The sequence below is a fragment of the Panthera tigris genome, chromosome A2, assembly GCF_018350195.1.
Source record: "Panthera tigris isolate Pti1 chromosome A2, P.tigris_Pti1_mat1.1, whole genome shotgun sequence".
Classification (NCBI taxonomy): Eukaryota; Metazoa; Chordata; class Mammalia; order Carnivora; family Felidae; genus Panthera; species Panthera tigris.
The window spans coordinates 100,572,456-100,589,191 of record NC_056661.1 but is presented as its reverse complement, the minus strand read 5'-3'; the positions used below and the strand labels follow the sequence as shown (position 1 = coordinate 100,589,191).

The 16,736-nt window shown below is 37.4% G+C and overlaps 1 non-coding gene across 1 annotated transcript; it reads right to left on the bottom strand.

The window, feature by feature from the left end:
* Positions 1–15,903: 15,903 nt before the first annotated feature.
* LOC122236799 lies at positions 15,904–16,008 on the bottom strand. The gene has a single exon (XR_006215052.1). It is a non-coding gene; the product is annotated as a U6 spliceosomal RNA (small nuclear RNA).
* Between the last annotated feature and the right edge of the window lie 728 nt (positions 16,009–16,736).

The window sequence follows — 16,736 nt, the reverse complement described above, 5'->3', positions numbered from 1 at the left end:
ATCAAGTGTCTCTGTATGTTTGGACCTATTTTCTGTTCCATTCGGTCACTCTCCATTTGTCTGCTTTTCTAATAATCTGCCAAGATTAAACTTTTAATTATTGTAGCTCTATAGAAAGCCTTTATACTTGGTACAAGTTGTTATACTCACTTTTTTTTGTTTTTGTTTTTAAAGTTTATGTATTTTGAGAGAGAGAGAAAGAGAGAGCACATGCATGATAGGGGTGGGGCAAGAGAGAGGGAGAGAGAGAATCCCAAGCAGGTTCATGCTGTCAGCTCAGAGCCCAATGGGGGGCTTGATCTCAAAGCTGTGAGATCATGACCTGAGCTGAAATCAAGAGTCAGACACTTAACCAACTGAGTCACATAGGTACTCCTGTCACACTCAATTCTTTTTTTTTTTTTTAATGTTTTTAAATTTATTTTTGAAGGAGAGAGAGAGAGAGAGAGACATGCTCCCCATGCTGGGGAGGAGCAGAGAGAGAGGGAGACACAGAATTCGAAGCAGGCTCCAGGCTCTATGCTGTCAGCATAGAGCCCAATGCGGGGCACAAACCCACGAACCACAAGATCATGACCTGAGCCGAAGTGGGACACTCAACCGACTGAGCCACCCAGGCGCCCCTACACTCAATTCTTTAAGAGTCTTAGTTTCTCTTAGCCCTTTGCTTTTTCATGTGCATTTTATAATTAGCTTGCCCATTCCATGAAAAATCCTGCTGGAATCTTAAATCTATAGGTCAGTTTGATAGAATATACATCTTTACAATATTACGATTGCTGTCCATAAACATGGTACATCTTTTCATTTAAGACTCTAATGACTTTCTATCAAGTTTTATATTTTTTCTATACAAATCTTGTATGCCTTTTGTTAGGTGTATTCCCAGATACCTTATATTTTTATTGCAATTATAAATTGCACCTTTTTTATGTTACATTTTTAAAAAAATTTATTTATTTAAAAATTTTTTTTTTTTAACGTTTATTTATTTTTGGGACAGAGAGAGACAGAGCATGAACGGGGGAGGGGCAGAGAGAGGGAGACACAGAATTGGAAGCAGGCTCCAGGCTCTGAGCCATCAGCCCAGAGCCTGACGCGGGGCTCGAAATCATGGACCGCGAGATCGTGACCCGAGCTGAAGTCGGCCGCTTAACCGACTGAGCCACCCAGGCGCCCCAAAAAATTTATTTATTTTTGAGACAGAGAGAGTGCACATGAACAGAGGAGGGAGACAGAGAATACCAAGCAGGTTCCAAGCTGTCGGCACAGAGCCCAAATTGGGGCTCAGTCCCATGAACCATGGGATCATGACCTGAGCTGAAATCAAGAGTCAGACGCTTAACCGCCTGAGCCACCCAGGAGCTCCTTTTACATTTTTAAATGTTTATGACCATTGTTTAGAAAGGCAATTGAGTGGTCTTAGAGCCAGCCACTTTGTCAAAGTCTCTTATTATTACTAATAAGTTGTTTTTAGTTTCTGATTTCCAGTGGGATGCTTTTAACTTTTCATCATTAAGAATGATGTTTACTAAAGGTTTGATAGATACCTTAATTCACATAAAGAAAATTATCTTCTCCTCAAAGTTTGATAAGACTTTTTATGTTGAATCTATGGTCAACTTTATCCCATACTTTTTCTTCTTCTACTGAGATTATATATGGGTTCTCCCTTTTAATCTATTATATTGGGTCACAATTCTAGATTTTCTAATGTTAAACTTCTCTAGCATTCCTGGAATAAACCCAACAAGGTCATGATAAACTTTTTGTTTAACTCCACCAGATGTGATAATACTTTTCTTAGGTGAATGAGCTTGACTGAGATTGACCTATAATTTCTATTCTTGAATTGTACTTGCTATCTTTTGTGCCCAGGTTATATGAAATGATTTCGGGAGTATTTCTTATTTTTCTATTTGCTGCTAAGTCTGTAAAACATAGAAATCAACATTGATATTTAGTAATTTCACCTATAAAATTAAATGGGCCTAGTCTTTCCTTGGAGGAAGATTTTAGACTATTGATTTAGTTGCTTTAGTAGCTTTAGGACTATTCAGATTTTGTAATTCTTAAGTCAGTCTTAGTAAGTTATATTTTCTAAGAATTATCAAAATTTACCTAGGTTTTCAAATTTATTGGCACAAAATTGCCAATAAATTTGTGTTGTCTTTTTTTATCTCTGCTGTATCTATATTTACAAGCCCTTTTTAGTTGGTGTATTATTTGTACTCTCCTTTATCCTCAGTCTTGCCAATGGATTGTTTTTTAAGTCTTTCCAAAAAGCTGACTTTCATCTTTATCTTTCTGTTGTACTTTTTGATTTCATGGAATTCTCTTATTATTATTTCTTTCCTTTTATTTTCTTTGAGTTTATTCTCTTGTTCTTTTCTAAATACTTAAGGTGGGTGCTTACTTCATTTTTCAGACTTCTCCCTTTCCTAATTATAGGTGACAAATTTCTTTCAAAAATAATAGTTTTGACATGTTGTATTTTCATTATAATTTAGCTTTAAGTATTTGAAATTCATTATGATTTATTGATAAATGAATGATTAAGCAGTCTCTTTTCAAGTATGTGGGGACTTGGAAAATACCTTTTTGCTATTGACTTCTGTATTAATTGAATTGTCATCAGAGAATATGATCTTTCTAAAGTCAACTTGAGATTCAAAGTTCCTTTAGTGTGAGTCTGTTGATAAACTCTCAGTTTTAGTTTGTGTCTTGATTTCACTCTAAAACAGTTAATGCTTCATAAGTCTTTCCTCTCAGCAACAAATATATTATTCCATTGCCTCCTGTTTTCTGTTATTACTGTTGATCAGTCTGTTGTCCATGAAATGATCATCTTTTTGTGATGTAATTCCTCTCTAGTTGCTTTAAGAACTTTTGTCTTTGCTGCTCTAGAGTCACTACTTTGTGATATCTCGGCATTGATTTTCTTTTTATTCATCCTTTTTGGGAATATTGTGCTTTCTGAAATTGTAGATTAATAGCTTTCAGCATTTCTGGAAATTTCTTGCCTATTACTCCTAGATTAGCTTTATTCTCTTCTTCTGTGACTCTGATTTGACATATGTTAGATTGTCTCATTTTATCCTCAACACTTTATACTATTTTCATATTTTCCAGTCCTTTTTCTTTCAGGATTATATTCTGGTTAATTTGTTCATTTCTATGTTCGAGTTCATTAATGCATTTTCAGCTGTGGCTAATCTGCTTTTTAATATGTTTCATTTTTTTCTTTCAACATTTACATATTTTATATTTAGGTGTTCCATTTAGTATTTTTCAGAACTGCCTGATCATTCTTTTTTTTTTTTTTTTTAATTTTTTTTTTTTTAACGTTTATTTATTTTTGAGACAGAGAGAGACAGAGCATGAACAGGGGAGGGGCAGAGAGAGAGGGAGACACAGAATCGGAAACAGGCTCCGGGCTCTGAGCTGTCAGCACAGAGCCCGACGCGGGTCTCAAACTCACGGACTGTGAGATCATGACCTGAGCCGAAGTCAGACGCTTAACCAACTAAGCCATCCAGCCACCCCACTCTTAGGTCCAATTTTAAAAGACATCTTAATGTTAAATTCTACATGTATTGTTTATGTTATAATATCTGTAATTTTATTTTTACGTCTATGCATAACCAAGTCTAGATACATACATCCATGTATAATCACATATATACATCAATAAATCCAAGCCTATATAGAAAGTACTATAAATGCAATTTAATATATAGACAAATATGACTATAAGGAAGATACCTTGGGAGCTTTAAAGGGAACTACAGAATCTTTTTTTTTTTTTTTTTTAAGAGAGAGAGAGTGAGCAGGGGGGAGGGACAGAGAGAGAGAGAGAAGAGAGAGAAAATCCCAACCAGGCTCCAAGCTCAGCACAGAGCCTGATGCAGGGCTTGATCCCATGACCCCAAGATCAAGACTTGGACACTCAACCAACTGGGTCACCCGGGCACCCTGGGAACTACAGAATCTTAATCTTGTCTTTCTCTAATAAGCATGGTCTTTAAGATAAAATAATTGTACATTTAGTTTCACTTATACACAAGAGCAAATAACTTCTGGTAAAGATTATAATGACCTGGATTAGCTATGGTAATCCATATTGTACTATGCCTCAAGTAGCCTTCTAAATAATCTCTCCATTGAGCCCTCTCATAGGTTCAAATTATAAATTACATGAATACATCAAGAGAAAAAGTGGGATTCCTTGTGGGCAGTGCTGATAACAGTCCTCAGGAAATCTTTCAACATAAATAGTACCTACCATAGACAGAATTAATAATAATAGTCCAGGGAAAGCAAGGGGGAAAACCAGAGACAATCACTAAAGCAGGCATTTCAATTTAGGGGAGCCTATTACCAGAGTACCTGAGAGAAAAAGAAACACACCCTCTGATACACCAACATTCCAACAAAGTTAGAAATAGTTGCTAGAGGCAACCTTGGGATTTCTGCAGTCCTATCTGATAATTACTATTTTATTAGTTTTGTTTAGGAGTATTTTTAAAGATAAAACAATTGGGTTGGGCACCTGGGTGGCTCAGTTGGTTAAGTGTCTGACTTAGGCTCAGGGTCATAGTCTCTGGGTTTAGGAGTTGGAGCCCCACATCTGGCTGTCTGTTGTCAGCCCATTTCAGATACTCTTTCTCTCTCTCTGTCCCTTCCCCACTTGCACTCTCCCCCTCTCTCTCAAAAATAAATAAACATTAAAAAAAACCCAAAACAATTGGATTAATGTCCTAAAATTCATTTTAGATATTTTGAAGGTTGGGGATAGAGATGTTTAAGTTCTTTTGAGATAACTTGGTTATAGAAATCATTATCTATCCCTTTTTTATTTTTAAAATTCTTTTTAGTGTTTGTTTATTTTTGAAACAGAGATAGAGCACAAGCTGAAGAGGAACAGAGAGAGAGAGGGGGACACAATCTGAAGTAGGCTCCAGGCTTTAAGCTGTCAGCACAGAGCCCAACGTGGGGCTTGAACTCATAGACTGTGAGATCGTGACCTGAGCTGAAGTCACTCAACTTACTGGGCCACCCAGGCACCCCTATATCCCTTTTTTAAAGTTTTCATAGACTTTTCCCCTGGGGCATTTTAGTGTCTTTAATTTTTATTTCCATGTTAATATTATAAGGGAAACTAATGTACTTAGAAGATTTTCTTTTCTCCTTTCTCTCCCAGATTTTGACTGTCCACCCTCCCAACCTCCACCCCCAGAAAACCTCTGGCATGTAGCTCCCCTTATCAAAAGCAGGTATTATTTTAGTCAAATGGGACACTTGTTTGAATATAGTTATGAATGAGGAATATTTGTGTGTGGGGGGCGGGAGCTGTGAACCTTTTAAAAATCTATATAGTTAAGATTGTTCACAGCATAGTCCACATCTGCTACTACTCTTGAAAAACACTAACAGGGGCGCCTGGGTGGCTCAGTCGGTTGAGCGTCTGACTTCGGCTCAGGTCATGATCTCGTGGTCCGTGGGTTCGAGCCCCTCGTCGGGCTCGGTGCTGACAGCTAAGAGCCTGGAGCCTGTTTCAGATTCTGGGTCTCCCTCTTTCTCTGACCCTCCCCTGCTCATGCTCTCTCTCTGTCTCAAAAATAAATAAATGTTAAAAAAAAATTAAAAAAAAAAAAAAGAAAAACACTAACGGACGAAGGTATTTGTGAATTTTATGGGTGAGAGTTGAGGTGTGGAGCTTGGAGTGGCAGCACCTGTATCACCCTTTAAATGGTAGGAGACACTAGAGTCAGGCAACTTTGAGGGAAGGTCACATGGAAGAAGGTATTTCAACAAGCCAGCTCTGTAACCGGCTTTCCCAGAGTCCGTTTCTAATTTTTCAATAAATGATTATTCACCTAATGGATTGCTTAAGTCCTTTGTTTCTCTTTTTCAACTTCTACCTTTTATATAATAACATGAAACATTATAGAAGATGAACTTAAATTATTTACACTACCCACATTTCATGTCTGCTACAAAGCTTAACAGGGAAATCATTGCCTTGAAATTTCCAACAAGGCCATCCCCTAAGGGTCTGTTCTCTGTATCTGGGTCTGAATGGGTACTCCATCATACTTGCTGTTCCTACAGGGCTGAAAGGGAGATGCCATCAATTCAGACACCCTTTGCGTCTGAGTTGCCTCGTATTACTATTAATATTTTTCAAAAACAATGACAGTTTCACTTGTTAAGGAAACCAACTAATTCTTAGAGACTGAACAATGGGAGAAGTTGGTGTGTAGTAACACAGTAGATCGTTTCTAATTGCTGGAAGAGATGTCCCTCTTAAGTCTCCTGACAGAGTTAGAAGTTAAGGCAGCTAGAGAAGCTTGTTACACGTAGAACCCAGTGGGAAGCAGCAACAGTTGGCATTTTCTCAGGAGAGCCAGTTCACTCATTATTTTAATGTTTGTGCTATTGAACACCTTTGAAGTGAAAATTAATTTCCCTTTTGGATTACTTAGGATATTATTTTTAATGCTGAAGTTTTCCACATCGTCCTCGCCCACAAATTTTTTCCAGAATGATCAAGAGAAAAAAAACAAACAAAACAAAAACCCTTCAAATGATTATTTCTAACAGCACATAAAAACAGATTTTGAGAGATTTTGTTATTTCCCATGATTTCCTTGTAGAAAGATCATTCTTAATGATCTTTCCTTAAAGGAAAAAAAAAAGTGTTTAGTGTTACATATTGAAATGAAAGCTAAGTGTTGTATTGTGAGAAGGGGGTGAAGGTTTCCTCAACACATCCCTAGGATGAATGCAAATCCACCTACTTCTGTCTAAAAAATTCCACACAATTCAAACCTCAAGCATGCTAATCAAGATTAAGCTTCAGCGTATTAAGATCATTCCAAACCTGCCTGAAGTCCTGTTTATTTTGCATCTCTCACCCCAAATCTGGTCTGTTAGTGAGTGGCAAGGACAAAAGCCTTTCTTGATCTATCCAGCTGCTCCGACTCCTGCCAGAGCATCTCTGGGCTATGCTTAGAGACAGAGGCAAGCCACAGAAGCATGAAATCCACCACAGCCCCTGTCCCCTCTTCTCACCGCTCCCCTGCCCATCAAGTCCTCCAGTTCTGAGTAGCTGGAGGAGCTTCTGATGCCTGTCCAAGTCCCCTTCTGCCAGCTCTGCACATGTCCAAGCTGCCACTCAATGTCACTTCCTCAGCACTAAACTTTTAGATGACTTTCCAAGCAGGCAACATTTTGGGGGCATTTTGCTGTCCTTTCTTTAGAAGGGGCTTCCAGGATAGGTTCTTAATGTCCTTCCAAGGAGCTATGTTTAAGATAAGTTTAGTAAGTTATTAAATAACTTTGGTAGATAAAATGCACTTTAAACATGATGGTAAAGGATGGAAAACAATCTCCTATTTCTACTTTAATACTATGTAATGTTGTATATAAGTGAGTTTTTTTTTCTTTAAAGGGGTTCTGAGGAAAGAGATCCATCTTAAAAATATGGCAGACTGAAGCCAGAGTAGATAACAGGCAAGTTGTGGAGATTTGAGACGTGCCAGTAAAATTTCTTTTTGATTAGATTTAGTGATATCACCTTTTTTTTTTTTTTTTTTTTTTTTTTTCCCGAGAGAGAGCCCAAGTGGGGTAAGTGCAGACAGAGGGTGGGGACAGAGGATTCAATGCGGGCTCTGTACTGACAACAGTGAGCCCAATGTGGGGCTCAAACTCACCAACTGTGAGATCACGACTTGAGCCAAAGTCAGACGCTCAACTGACTGAGTCACCCAGGTGCCCTGATATCACTTTTTTTTTTTTTTTTTTTTAACTTTCTGTGTGTTTTAGGTTACAGGAGAAAGTAGCAGTTTAGGAAAGCAAATAGACCTTTATTCTTGGAATGGCAATTAAAATTCTTCTCCCTTTTAAATTGAGAACCAGCAGGTGAAGATCATTGTTTCTAGGGAGAGGTGTAAGGCTTTCTACAAATCTCCTCAATGAGCATCACATGGAGAAGCCTTGGAAGGTTTAAGTTGGGATCTACTTAAGTCCGGGGAAACATGGAGTTTACATCACAGTGACTGAATAGCTAAATGTTAGCGAGGTATTTAACTGTACCTAGATGCATGTACAGTTGACTTTTGAACAACTGCAGGGCTTAAGAGTGCCCAACCCCACACAGCTGAAAATCCATGTATAACTTCTGACTCCCCCAAAATGGAACTAATAGCCTACTGTTGACTAGAAGCCTTATTGATAACATAAATATTCAATTAACACATATGTTACATGTATTATATACTGTTATCCTTACAAGAAAGTAAGGTAAAGAAAATTTTATTAGGAAAATCATGAGGAAGAGAGAATATATATACAGTGCTGTACTGTAGTTATAAAAAATTTCCATGCATTAGGTGGATCTGCGCAGTTCAAACTTGGGTTGTTCAAGGGTCAACTGTATTTGTTTAGCCTTAGTTCTCTATGTGGCTTTTTTTTTTTTTTCAAATGTGTGTTTAAAATGTAGAGTGTAGATTTTATTATGTAATTTTTAATTAAGTAGAATGTTCCTTTTATATTTGTACTTATGTGATACAATAAAGTTCTATTTTATAGGAGAAAATAATTACTCTTTGGCTTGGTTGATACCATGCCTACTGGAAGCTGTAACCAGAATGATACCACAGTGCCCAGGCACTGGCATCCACCAGTCAGAACTCAAACAGTATGGTGTATCAAATGATGTAAGATATGGGAATAAAACACATACTTTAAGGAATATTTATTATATTCATTTAAGAGACCTTTTCTGAGCATCTTCGTTCATTCTACTGGATCTCAAAGTCTAGTAGCAGAGATATGAGAATTCCTTACCATATCCAAGAAATCAAAAGGGATGGATAAATCTAGACAAACAGTATCGTCCCTGGATCTAAAGAAACCTACCTCAAATCCTTTGGAATTTCAGTTTGGGCCTGTATATTTTTCTTCTTCAATATAAATCATCTCCAAACCCACCCTGCCTTAGAATAAAGGGGATAAGTAGGAAGAAAAAAAAAATGAACCAGAAATTCCAAAGTAAGAGAAACACTGGACCATAATCATGTCAAAGCCAGGAAACCGAAAATTAATGTTTTCCTATAAAGGATGGAGGATGTCTAGGTGGGCTATGAAATGAGCACTGGAGGATGCAGAAAGGGCCATGAGGAAGATTTACTGGTGTTGGGAGAACTTTCGCCCTAGGATTTCATGACTTGTGTGCTTTAAAACGTTATAGGTAGACAATTCCGTCCCTGCAGTTAAAAAAAAAAAAAAAAAAAAAAAAGAGTTCCTATATGATAATATTATGAGGAGATGGGAGAAGAGGGGAATTAGGTTGATTTGAAGGAAAATGATGTTTCAGAAGAGACGAATGTATATATTTATTTTTTGTTTTATGAGATAATGGCTAAAAGGTAATAAAATCTCCAAATTACTAGGAACAATTTCAAGTAAATTGCCATTTCTAAGTGAGAAAGAATTGTTTATGGACTCTGGGGCAGTGTCTTCTGTGACACTGTACCAGAGTCCAATGTTTAGGTGTGAATATTTTGTAAGATTATCCTGTGACTCTTCATGTATTGGAATTAATAGAAGTTCCCTAGGTCAAAATTTAGAATATGTGCCTTTCTAGCAAATAAAATCATTGTTAGTACCTGTTATAGTGAGTTTAAACTAGTGCTCTCGGTATAAAAGTGACTGTTAGAATATTTCGTGAGCCGTTTGCTTTACAGCCAGATGAAGTCATAAATATAAAATAAAGCTCTGGGTTATTTTTTTTTTTTTTTTGTAGCTCCTTAATGTTAATATCTCACATATATTTTAACTGCTTGGAAAAGGTGTCAAAAATAAGATTCAGAAATAATTACACATCCCTTCTCCAAAACCCCATCTACAGCTTTAGTATTCAAGGAAGAAATTTCAGCTAAATAATAAAGTTATTTTCAGAGATAAGAGATTTAAAAAGTAGAAACAACATTTACTTTCAAAAGTCATCTAGTTTCTACCTCTATCTGATCCATTATAAAAAGCAAGTATTCTCTGAACACTTTATTATCCCAGATCAATAGACAATCGAATTGTGTATCCAGGAGCATAGCTAGTTCATACAAACCACCCACTTCAGTTCAGATACCCTAGCAACAATGAGCACCCACTTTCCGAAGGTCACCAGTCAGCATTAAATTGCTATTGTGCATTTTTAAATGTATATATTTTGAAGAATAACAAAACAACAAATGAGCCATTGTTATTTCTCAAGTGTTTACTAAGCAAAGGGTTTGAAATAAATAAGAAAGATCTTATGGAATTGGGTCAAATGTAAACTCTGTGCGGGTAGGTGTGCTTTATTCTGCCTTGTGTGGCATAGATATAAATGAATGAAGTGATTTGGTCTTCACCATCTCTTAAGAAGACAGAGGCAGGTACCATCCTCCTAATTTGTGAAAAGAGGGTGTTGATAAATGGATGGTTAAGTGATGTGCTCTAAGTGTTGGGCAGCGTCAGCTCTAGGAAGGAATATCAGAGAGAGAGAGCTCAGTATTGCCTTTTCTCCTAGATGAACTTCAGGCATCTTGTCTTTGTGCTAGACCAGAACGATGGTTTGGTTCAGAACATGTACAGTCAGGCCCGGCTTACTGTCCTGAGCCAAACACTGATTGAAGAGGTGCCTTTTATATCACTTTGATTTGAGCCAGTCCTTTCTCATACTGCTATCCTTTTCTTCTCCCAGAAAAAAAAAAAAAAAAAAAAAAAAGATTTACTAAGTGTTATTTACAGATGCTACTGGAGTAGTTACCATATACTGGCCACTTACTATGCTCTAGGCTCTCTGCCAAGCAGTTGATATGTAGTACCTCCTCTAATTCTCATCTCAGTGCTTACATAAAGTAGACATTATGCCCATTTCACAGATAAAAAATGAAGACTCAATGAGATTATAATTTATCCAAAATCGAGGAATCAGACCTAAATCTATTGAATTTTATGGCTTTTAAGCTTATTTGTCTCACTATATTTACCTATTATCCTATGATGTGAATAATCAGCTGATGATCCAAAGAGATTTTAATACCATGAGTGTATTTCTAGACACGTTTATTCCTTTTAAAAAATATATATTTATTTTTGAGAGAGAGAGAGAGAGAGTATGTGTGAACAGGGGAGGGGGAGAGAGAGTGGGGGACAGAGGATCCGAAGTGGGCTTGTGCTGACAGCAGAGATCCTGATGTGGGGCTCGAACTCACCAACCATGAGATCATGACCTCATGAACCAAAGTTGGAAGCTTAACTGACTGAGCCACCCAGGCACCCCTAGACACTTTTATTCTTTAAAGAAAACACTAGAGGGGTGCCTGAGTGGCTCAGTTGGTTAAATATCCGACTTTTAGTTTCTGCTCAGGTGATGACTCACAGTAGGTGAGTTTGAGCCCCGTATCGACCTCCAAGCTGATAGCATGGAGCCTTCTTGGGATTCTCTCTCTCTCTCTCTCTCTCTCTCTGCTCTCTCTCTACTCACACACTTGCACTTTCTCTGTCTTGAAATAAATAAACTTAAAAAAAAAACCAGAGAGCTGCCTATTTGAATAATAAAGACATGAAGAGAGGAGGGAATTCACTTGTTGGAAATATCCCAGTGAAACTAATGTGATGGTAAAAAGAGACAAATATAAAAGTTTATTACATTCATGAATAGAGAGACATGAAAGTGAATTAATTGGGATGCCTAGTGACTGGAACAATAGCTAAAGGGATACATCTAATGAAAACACCCAGGGGGATTCCTAATATTCACTCAACATTCACATTCTAGACATACACATCATCTCATTTTAGGTAATAGTATTTCTCACCTTTTCTGAAACATAGTCTTTGCTCAACCTAGTTCCTCAGGCTACAGCAGTGTATCGTAACGTGTATTTCCATTATGCTCCATCAAAGAGAAAAAAAAAATTAAATACAGAGAAATTAAATACTGAGATAAGATCTATTGTTGGGGGGGCAGAATTTTAGGGGGCCACAAACCATTTAATTATCAAAGACATTTTTGCTTTCCTAAGAACCATTTTGCCCTATTGAGAATGTCTGGGATAGTGATTCGATGCCTGCTTCTCCATGATACACCTGCTATTACTTCCAAACTGTAGAAGGTTGTGGCTAAATAACAAGTGCTCAGGAAAAGCATGTGGACAGGCAGCAGAGCAATTCATTGATGTCTCATTAACTCAGTCTTTTGCAAGTTAGTTCAGATGATCCATTGGTCCTGTGAACTACAAGGCCGTTCGCTCAACTGTACAGGCTGGTCAAAAGAATGGCCAAGAGGTAAGGTTCTAAAGTCAGATGTCCTGGGTGCAAACCTCATCTCCACCACCTATCAGCAATGAGACTTTGGCCAGTCATCTAACCCAGAAGTTCTCAACTGGTGGCAATTTTGTGCTCCCTCCCCCCAAATACTTGACACTGTCTAGAGACATTTCTGATTATCATAACTGGGGGTGGGGGATGGGAAGACTACTGGCATCTAGTTGGGAGAAGCCACCAGTGCTGCTAAATATCCTATAGTGCACAGGAAAGCCCCCCACAACAAAGAATTATCCAGTCGAAAATGTCAGCTGCCAGGTTGAGAAACTGATTTAACCTTTCCATTCATTTTTGTCATTGTACCAGACAGCGTTCATTCCTTAACAGATATTTCCAACCCATCTCCTTTCTGCCTCCCTGGTAGAGCCTGGAAAAGGTAAACACTACTGTGTCTTGTTGCTAGAGATAGCCTAAAGCACAGTAAGATATAGGTGGAAATTTATTGGGGGCATGAGAAAAGCCTTTCTTTTTCACTGATATAAGAAAAAGATTAGACTTTTTCACCCCTTTCTTCTTCTTTCTACCTTGAACATGAAAGCAATATGTAGAGTTCCAGAAGCCATGTTGTTATCATTAGGGAAAGCCAAGAGATTCAAAGAAAGGATGGCCTGCATGTTGCCGAGACCACAAATCAATGCCATGTGAGCTTCCTGTACTTCTTTTTATATTAGAATATATAACTCCTATTTGTTTAAACATTCTTGATATACTCAAATTTCAAATTGGATTTTATAATAATAGGGTATTTCCACAATTTTGTATTATGGAAAAATATTTATAAATAACGTAAAATTTGCCATTTTAACAATCTTGTAAGTATGCAATTCAGTGGCATCAATTACATTCACAATGCTGTGCAACTATTACTATTATTTCCAAAAGTTTTTATTACCCCAAATGGAAATACTACACTCATTAAGCAATAACTGACATCCTTTTCCTCCAGCCCTCCAATGTCCGTGGTAACTTCTAAGGTACTTGCTGCCTCTACGAATTTGCCTATTGTAGATATTTCATTCAAGCAGAATAATAATAATATTTATCCTTTTGTGTCTGGCTAATTTCACTTAGTATAATGTTTTCAAGGTTCATCTACACTGCAGCATGTCTCAGAACTTGACTCCTTTTTAGGGCCAAATAATATTCCATTGTATGTATATATTGTTTATCCATTCATCTGTTGAAGGGCATTTGAGTTGTTTCTACCTCTTGGCAATAGTAGAGTTTTAAAAGGTAAAATAAGATGAATGAGTGAGGTACTCAGAAAAGTGCTTAGTATTTAAGACAAATTCAGCAAATGTAAGTTAAAATTATTACTGCTAACATTAAATATCACCTCACCACATTCACCCTGTCAACTGTCTTTTGTTGCAAGGAGAAGTGTAGTAGCAGCATGTGGATGCCCTGGCATAAAACTATGATCAGGACCTATTTACAATTCATAGCAAACAGTACTCTCATTGGTCTGTGATTATCTGCAAGTATGATGGGAATTTTCACTTATCCATCCATAGCCATCCTTCCATAATTCAGATTATGTTAAGCACCTCAAGTGGGAGAAATAATATATTTCAAACCTAGGCTGAAGTAACACATGATTAAATTGTTGCAAATAACAAAGAAAAAAAGGAGGTGCTTAATAAAGGTTTCTGATGATTATGAAATAGTTCTGCAATCAATCATAAGCTTCAAAAATTTCTCTAGGACTAGGCTGTGTTACCAGTGAACCAGATACATGCCTTATGAAATCCCCATCCTGATAAGTACTTTTAAAACCGATTCATAAATATCATTGAGTTTCATCCTTTGCACCTCAGGTTTTATTCACAAAGGTACAAAACAAAGGCTCCATCGAGTAACTGTCATGGCAGTACTAGGAAAAGTGCCATTTTCTAAGTAGGAAAAACAAACTCCTCCTTCCAAGTAACAGGGATAAGTATAGAGGTAAAAGGTCTTCCACAGCAGAGGAGTACAGCAGGTCAACTTTTTAGCTGGTGGGAGATATATTTTGGAGAAGATCTGGTGTGGGGAAGGTGTGTATACTGAAGAACACATTAAAACAGGGAGTAGGAAAGAGGAAAGGGTAATAAATCGCCGGTGACTGTGGTGACAGCATATCTTACTCTGATGTTGAAGATCTTTGAGACAAGTGTGGATGGTCATTCATTTAAGATCAACAACGGGAATCAGGTTTGGAAGTCAGGTATTTACGGAGCACCTGCTGTGTGGAATGTGTTTTATGATAAATAATTATCAGCTTACCCTGATATATCTTACAATTTTGGCAAGTCAAGGTTCACCAATCTACCCACAGTCTCTTCAGAAAACAAGTGGAGGAACCCATGAGAAAATCACAATGCCATTGGGGTTCTGGGGTTCTGAGATGGTATATGAACGCCACACTTGGGAAATATTCATGAGGGAGCTAGAAATTTAGCTGTACTGAGAAGTGGATAGAATGTGTGTAGACAGAACAGAAAAGTGAAAGAAAGAGAAATAGCATCAGTAGAGGAGTGTCATGGCACTAGAAAGGAGGCAGAAGGCTGAGCAGGCACTAGAGAGGTTGGCCTGACTGGATACTCATGGGGAAATAAGGTTTATATAGCAAGAGTGGTGCCAGGAATGACACAACCACTAAGTAGCTCATTATTTCCAGGCTGGTCACAGGAGAATATGGCTCCATTTCTAGGTGCTATAGGTTCTCATTCTGTTCCACCTCTCCCCACCCATTCTTTTAATTTCTTGTGTTTCAGAGCACATGCTCTAGGCAAGGTGAATTTGTATTAAGTTTTCAAAAAAAAAAAAAAAATAGCTTTGTAAAAAATTTTCTTGGGTTCCTCTGAATAACCACCACAGGCCCTCCCAGTCACCTCTTAACAAGATTTTCATTTAAATTGGTTCACTCACCTGGCATTTTATGATAGTCAAGCCTGTCTTTGGTGGTCAACTGATACTGTTAGTGCTACCTGCTATTTTATACTCTGGAATCAGAGGTGGTAAGGACAGAGCCCTTGTCTTTTGTATTTTGTACTTTGTCAAGCACTGGATACATTTCTGGCATTTTGTACTTAACAAGCATAACAAAGCACACCCAGGCCTAAGGATATCACATCTGCTGTCCTCAGGCACAATAAAAGCAACAAGCCCAGTGGTCTCCGACCTGCAGGGTAGTGATAGATTGCACTGGGAAATGAGGCTCTTATCACAATCAACATGAAAAAAAGAAATAATGCCTCAAGTGTATCTCCAGGAACACTAGAAAAGCCTGAATGGAAATAGCCCATACCCAGGAGACAACTGCTTTGCTTACCGAGGGCTTCATTCCTATAGGCCCTTTCTGATAGATGTAAAGTGCCAAATGTAGAAACTCAGGGTCATGTAAAATTATAGGGTGGTGAACCTAAAATGAGTAGAGATAGTTTCAGCAGATAGTTTTCAGTTGGGGTGGGGGAAGAAACTATTGGCCCTTGATACTCATTTAACAAAGTGAGAATAGGAAGGTAATAAAGATTATGAACCTCCTTTTTGAGTTTAGTTCTGGAGACTATTTTTGTGTGTCATCCTTGCGCAGGGCAAGGTTCGTCTTCTCCATATCATTCCAATTTTAGTATATGTGCCGCCAAAGGGAACACTCTGGAGACTAGTTTTGCTAAGAAGCTTGTCTCAGTAAGTATTTTATTCTTGATGAGTTGTTATTTAGGCAACAGAAATGCAGAATTTTGTTAACCAGTATAACCTGGATTTATTTTTCTTTCTATAGACTGATTGAACATTTTAATAGACTGACTATTGCTTTCCCCATTTTTTGAAAATGAGGTATATCTGCATCTTTGTATCTATGGGGAAGTTTAGTGACCAACTAAATTAGAAATTCAACTAATGTACAATATCATACCTTATTACAGAACTTAAAAAGTTTAATTCATGTAGTAAATGGTCTACCCAATGAATGGGCCAGTTAAAGAATATTTTAGAACCTGCTTTGGCTACATGAAAAATCAACATGATAGTCTTCCTTCTCCAGATAATTGTTTGTTTTTCCTCAAAAGTAAAATGAGCTATTCCTCAAGAATGGACCACTATCAAAAGGGTTAATATTTCCAAATCCTTCAGTAAGGTTAGGTTACATGAAAAAGTGTCACAGCCCATTAAAATAGCAGGTATTCAGTTTTATGTTATATGTTTAATTCTACACAAATCCATGATTTAAAAAGAGCCATGTAATTTAATTAGCATTAATCAATGTTGATTTAATAGAAGGCAGAAGAAAGTTCCCTCTGTGTGTACATTAAAGAAAACAAAAAAAATAAAGCCCAAGTTACAAGAGAGTCATAGTCACTTATACCCCCAAATTTAAA